Here is a 7,422-nt window from a genome sequence, read left to right on the forward strand (position 1 = left end):
GGATATGCAGGTGGATGAGCCTATGGTGTCCTGGATAATGGACTATAATGGTCAGACAGTAGTTTGTGAGACTCAAGAAATGTGTTTCTAATCTGGATGTGAGCAAAATTGGAGCACCACAAGGAACAGCCCTGTCTCCTTTTCTCTTTATTCTGTACATGTCAAGCTATAAATATAACATCAGGCCATGTCACTTGCAGAAATTCTCAGACGATTTTGCACTTATGAAGGATTTTGATAAAGGGGCATGAGACAGAGTATAGGAGTCAGGTGGAGAAATTTCTTTCTTGGTCCAATGACATTTGTCTGTATTGTATCATCAGAAAAACCAAGGAACTGGTTACTGACTTTTGTCACACCAAAAAGCCTCTATGTCCAGTCACTATAAAGTAGTGGATGCGGAGGTGGTCCAGTCCTACAAGTACTTGGGGGTCCACATTAATGACAGGTTGGACTGAACACAGAAGAGCTACATAAGAAAGGGCAGAGAATGGTATTTTTCCTTAGGAGACTGCAGTCCTTTAATGTAGGAAGTGACATCGTTCTCATCTTATATAACTCAGTGATGTCCAGTGCGATTTTCTACGCTGTGGTGTGCTGGGCTAGTAATATCACTTCAAGAGAGGCCCACTGAATCAATAAGCAAATTAAAAGGTTAAGCTTAGTTACAGGACGCACTTTAGACCCCGTGGAGGTCATAGCGAAGTTAACTTGTTTTACAGTTAATTAACTATTTATTCTAATTTAAACAAAGTAAAACTCCAATAGTTTATCCCTCATTCCCATTTACAGCAAGCTCCACAGTCTTCTTTTGTCAGTGTCAGTTTACTTCTTTTACCATCACACACTCCACCTTCTTTATTCTCCATTATTTCCATCTAATCATCCATAGACTTCCTGCATCTGCAGTCCATTCTCATGTTCTGAAACACTTGGCATAATGCTCTGGAGCTTCCTTTACAAAACCTTTTGTGGATTCAAGTGTGAAAATATGCACATACCAAAATAACAAAAAACCACGTATAGCAAAAAAAAAAAAAAAAATCAGATTTATAAAACCTGGTGTACACACATTTCTACACAATTTATCTATACTAATAAAAGGCAAAGCCCTTACTGACTCACTGACTGACTGACTGACTGACTCATCACTAATTCTCCAACTTCCCGTGTAGGTAGGAGGCTGAAATTTGGCAGGCTCATTCCTTACAGCTTACTTACAAAAGTTAGGCAGGTTTCATTTTGAAACTCTACGCGTAATGGTCATAACTGGAACCTGTTTTTTGTCCATATACTCTAATGGAGGAGGCGGAGTCACGTATCGCGTCATCACGTATTACGCCTCCTACGTAATCACGTGAAGTGAAAACAAGGAAGAGATTTACAGCACGAGTCAAACGCGGGAACGAAGGTAAATGACATTAATTGTTGAGTGTCTTTTAATACTGTGTAATTGTTGAGTGTCTTTTAATACTTTGTAAGCATACATATTAACAGATGTGCAATTAAACGTGTGCATTTACAGGGTGATTTCTCAGGCTTAAAGCTCGAAGTGATCACTCGAGTGAAGGCAGCTTCACAAAAAAAACAGATCCTTAACAAACTGTTATTGGTATATTTTACTTCAATTTTAAAAGGTTTTCTTTTCTTCTTAATAAAAATTTAAAAGCAGAACTTCGCTGGTGCGAACCGCGGGGATTTGAGCGACTGACGCATACAGACATATTCATGAGTGCAGGTACTTCGGAAAGAAAGCAACGTGTAAACCTAAAGTTTAAATTAAGTTCATAGACCTACAAAAGGTTGCCATTGATTTCAGGCAAGATTGCTTTTCTCCTGTACAACTATACGTTGCATTCTCAAGAATGTGCTTGCACGGCTTGGTCATATTACAACCGGAGTGCTGAACTGACAACGTGATATACAAACAGAACAATCGTAAAAACAGGATTAAATAAAAAGGCTGCTTCCGTTGGCAAAGCAACGAAAAAGGAAGACCTTATATGACGTTCGTTTATAAAACAGCAGAGAGGCTGTGTGAAGTCAGCTTCACAAAAAAACAGATCCTTAACAAATTGTTATTGGTAGATTTTCACTCAATTTAAAAAGGTTTTCTTCTTAATAAAAATTTAAAAGCAGTACTTCGCTGCTGCAAAGCACGGGGATGTATATATATAGATAGGTAGATAGAGATATATACAGTAATCCCTCGCTACTTCGCGGTTCACTTTTCACAGATTCACGACTTCGCGGGTTTTTAAATACAAGTGATTGCCCGCCTATCGCGGAAGTTATGTTCCAGACCCATCAGCAACAGGAGAAAATCCGCGATATAGAAAGACCATATAAATAAACATTTTTATAGTTTAAGCCTTAAAATACCCATCCCACATGCTTTAAACACATGTAAACTTATAAAACACACTTTGTTAACACATATGATATGTGGATGTCGGGCTAAGGATATGAGTAACATCTCACTATTATAAAACATTTTAACTTCACGCAAGACAAGACAGTGAGACAGGAAAATAGGTGATGTACACCTAAAAGCCTGATTGTACAGGCTTTTAAATTATTGACACGCAGAGCGACAAGCAGCACAAAGCCAGCACAAAGTCCACTTCTCCTTAGCGTTCATTCAGCTCCCCACCCCCTTGACAATGCGAAGTGGCAGGAGCGTACTGCGCTTCCGGGGAGGGGGGGTTTGAGCGAAGGTGCGTTCAGGTCTCACACACCCACACCCACACACACACACACACACACACACACACACTCCTCCTTCCGAACGCGCAGAGCGACAAGCAGGCATTTTGGCAGAAGCAGCACAAAGTCCATTTCTGCTCGGTGTCAGTTCAGCTGCCCCCCTTCACAAAGCGAGTGCAGACACATTGACGTCTGATCGCTGCGTGCAGTGTGCAGTGTTGGTCTGAGGTGTTTAAGAATGTAGAAAGTGTTTAAGAGCATAGGAAGTGTTTATAAGAGCGTGGGAAAGGTTAACAAGAGAGTGAGAAAGGTTTATAAGAGTGTGGGAAGGGTTTATAAAGCCTTAAAATATGTATAAATAATAAAATAAATATAGGTCGCTACTTCGCGGATTTTCACCTATCGCGGGGGGCTCTGGAACGTAACCCCCGCGATAGGTGAGGGATTACTGTATAGATAGATAGATAGATAGATAGATAGATAGATAGATAGATAGATAGATAGATAGATGTGTATGTATGTAGATATGTATATATGTGTATATATATGTAGATATGTAAATATGTATATGTATATATATGTGTCTGTATGTGTGTGTATATATATATATATATATATATATATATATATATATATATATATGTGTGTGTGTGTGTGTGTGTGTGTATGTATGTATGTGTGTATATGTATGTGTATATATATGTTGATATATGTATATATATGTGGATGTGTATATGTATATATATATATATATATATATATATATATATATATATATATATATATATATATATATGTATATATGTAGATATGTGTATATGTAGATATGTATATATAAGTATATATGTTTATGTGTATATATGTTTACATAACCTCTTTAACACACTACTTCTCCGCTGCGAAGCACGGGTATTTTGCTAGTCCTTTATAAATCACAATCACCTTGTAAATGTGCATACATGAACACACCTTGAATGCCACCCTGAAACATCCATATATGGAGCATGTATTCAGCCTCATGCATATACAATCATGATGCTGCAGAACTTCACTGGCTGGTAGAGCAGCTCCTTCGTGATGCATCGAGACACTGCCATCTGCATTCAGTCCTATCTGGCTAAGCTCGGCAACTGAACAAAAGATCATGCATGGCATTATAGCGTCTCTCCTCTGTGTTCTGGGGGTTAAACATAAGGTACCAACGTCTGAGAAGGTAGCCACTATTACCTGGCACATGTAATGGCATGATTTCTGTTACAATTAATACTACAAGACATATGAAAAACTCAGAGTTCACCAGTTACTTTACCAACAAGCCAGCCATCACATACAGTAATGTCCTGTCAGCCAAAGATACTTTGTCTCAAAATGAATTAATCATGGGTTGACCCAGGCCACCAAACCAAGACATTTCCCGGCCTTATCTTAGCATCATAGATCACTTGTGTATTAATTCAATGTCACTGATTATGGTTAACAAAAGCAGCTTCATTCTCAATAGGTGCCCTTATTGCAATGTGAGTGAAGTAAATTGCCCCGATTACATTAGGAGAACTGGACACAGCTGCAAATTGCTTTTTTATGTTGGAAAAAATATGTTATGTTTTATGTATATGCATAGCAAAACTGCATATAGTGCCACACTGGTTGGTTAATTGCTTTCTGTACAGCCAGTACGAGAGAGCTGAACTTGGCTGAAACATTCTTGACCTGTCAGCTAGTTCCCTGAGAAATGACAACAGCTAGATGATGAAAACTGACAAAAAAACAAAAAGGTCTTCAGTGAAAATATATCGCATTTGACCTCCTAAAGGGAAGCGAAAAAACTGTATACATCATATTCCCCACATTTGAGGTATGATATGTTTGCCGGGTCAATACACATTATAATAATGGTTTGATGATATGATTTATTATGTGTGCAAGTCGTCATTTAGCTGTTTTTTCAGCATTTCCCTACGTGATCAACAGTGTCTCATTTCCTAGTTTCTCCAAAATATTATGTACGCCATCGGTCAGAGCTGTCGTAAATATATTATTAATAATATTATTTACTTTATGATTGCGGGTGGCACAATGGCGCAGTGGGTAGCGCTGCTGCCTCGCAGTTAGGAGACCCGGGTTCGCTTCCCGGGTCCTCCCTGCGTGGAGTTTGTATGTTCTCCCCATGTCTGCGTGGGTTTCCTCTGGGTACTCCGGTTTCCTCCCACAGTCCAAAGACATGCAGGTTAGGTGCATTGGTGATTCTAAATTGTGCTTGGTGTGTTCGTGTGTGTGTGTGTGCACGCCCTGCCCGGGGTTTGTTTCCTGCCTTGCACCCTGTGTTGGCTGGGATTGGCTCCAGCAGACACCCGTGACCCTGTGTTAGGATATAGCTGGTTGGATAATGGATGGATGGATGGACTTTATAATTGCTGCCGATTGCGTGGGAAGTTGCAGGCGCCTCTTTTTATGCATATGCAAGCTTTATACATGAGGCCCCAGGTTTGTTTTGTTCTGCTTTCATTTTCAGAAAGCCTCTCTGTTTGTTTCAACTGAATTAAGTACCCACTGTCTGCAAATCTCTTCCTCCAGCTTGTTCCACTTTCATCACACATTCCAAAAATGTTATCAAATATTGTAATTTTCATGATCCTAATTTACTCATCCAGGTGCTTTCATGCTTGACTTGCTGATTTTGTATCTTGGTGTTGTGGAACGAGCCCCAGACACAGACAGGCAGACATGGTATTAAGCACCACCACACGTTTATTTACAATTATTTACAGGAATAAAGTGCACCACAAACCCCTTCATCTCCCCCAAAGTCCAGGCCAACACCACACTATGGCTCTTTCACTCTTCAGGCTGCCTCCTTGCCTCCTCCAAGACCTTGTCTCTCGACCTCCCGACTCCAGCCAACGTATGAAGGGAGGCGACCCCTTTTATAATCAACCGGATGTGCTCCAGGTGTTTCCCGGCAATCTTCCACCGATACGCCCCAGTGTGGCGGAAGTGCCAGCTGCATCCCCGGAAGCACTCCGGGTGTCCCTGCTCTTCTTCCCCCCACCACTTCCAGGTGTGGCGGAAGTGCTGAGGTCCAGGGCTCCCAAGGCATCCAGGTGCCCCCTGGCGGTGACCACGGGCTCCTACAGGGTTGAGCTTCACAGCTCTGTACCCGTGGTCCCCAAAGCAACCAGGGCGGTCGCCCCCTCATGGTCTGGACCTCCTCCGATCCTCTTGGGCTTCCCGGCTGGGTACCACCCCGAGCTGCGTGCCACAGTGTATATGTGTAAAATTATTTACATTACAGGGTGAGTCAAAATTATGTTAACATTTGAATGGCAGAAATAATTTATTCAAAAAACATACTTCATATGTGCAAGATGATTTACAGGAATGTCTCAACCTGTTCGCCATCATGTTCAACACATGTACCATATGTGGCACATAAATTGTCCACAAAAATTGTATGCAAGTATATACATAGCAGTACCATTAGAGTTAATATAATTTTGACTCACCCTGTATTTTAATAATAGTTAAAGGCTCACATCACCACATCACCGCTATCTTCTTTTCCATATCCAGTGTAACCCTTGTCTTGCTATAAAAAGGTTTTTCTTCTTATTTTTGTATTGGATACTGTTTTGATGATATTTTGTGTGGCATGGTGGCACAGTGATACTGCTGGTGTCTTGCAATAATGAAACCAGGGTTTGTGTCCCGGGGCCTCCCTGTGTTGAGTTTGCATTTCTCATTTCTCCCCTTGTCTGCGTGGGTTTCCTCCCACCATCCACAGACATGCAGGTTAGGTTGATTGGCGAGGCTAAATTGGCCCTAGGGTATGTTTAGTGTGTGAGCGCGTGTGTGTTTGCCCTGTGATAAGACTGGTGGCCTGTCCAGTGTTTGTTCCTGTCTTGCACCCTATGTTCCAGCACCCCTTGTGACCCTGATCTGGATTAAGCGGGTCCGAAAATTACATGACATTTGTACTTACAGTATATACTTTACTTTTATACTTTGCCTAGTGGGGGCTCGGTGGTGTCATGGCCTTGGAACCCCTGCAGATTTTGTTTTTTTTTTTCTCCAGCCCTCTAGAGTTTTTTTTTTTGTTTTTTCTGTCCTCCCTGGCCATCTGACCTTACTATATCCATCCATCCATTCATTTTCCAACCCGCTGAATCCGAACACAGGGTCACAGGGGTCTGCTGGAGCCAATCCCAGCCAACACAGGGCACAAGACAGGAACCAATCCCGGGCAGGGTGCCAACCCACCGCAGAACCTTACTATATTCTTTGTTAATTAGTATTGCATAATTTTTACATTTTTTCTTTTTTCTTTCTTCATCTTGTAAAGCACTTTGAGCTACATCATTTGTATGAAAACGTGCTATACAAATAAATGTTGCTGTTGTTGTTGTTATATGTATGTGTACACACCTATATCCACAGTGCCTTATTTACATTCATAAGATCTGTCTTCCTCCTTATAATTACTATTATGAATGTATCAGATTTTTGATTGTTTGGCACTTTTCTTTTAGCCACACCTCGTCTGTCCTGTTTTGCAGCCCTCATAATGTCATTGAATTTTTGACTCTGCCTTTCCATCTTTGTCTCTTCCGGTACAGTTCCCTTTTTTCAGATAGAGCCATGGTCCTTTGTGTCATTTTCAGTTCTCTAGCCAGTTTCTTTTCAGGTGTGACTTTATTGTTTACTTTCTTTTTATGTCAT

Source organism: Erpetoichthys calabaricus, chromosome 4, assembly GCF_900747795.2.
Source record: "Erpetoichthys calabaricus chromosome 4, fErpCal1.3, whole genome shotgun sequence".
Taxonomy (NCBI): Eukaryota; Metazoa; Chordata; class Cladistia; order Polypteriformes; family Polypteridae; genus Erpetoichthys; species Erpetoichthys calabaricus.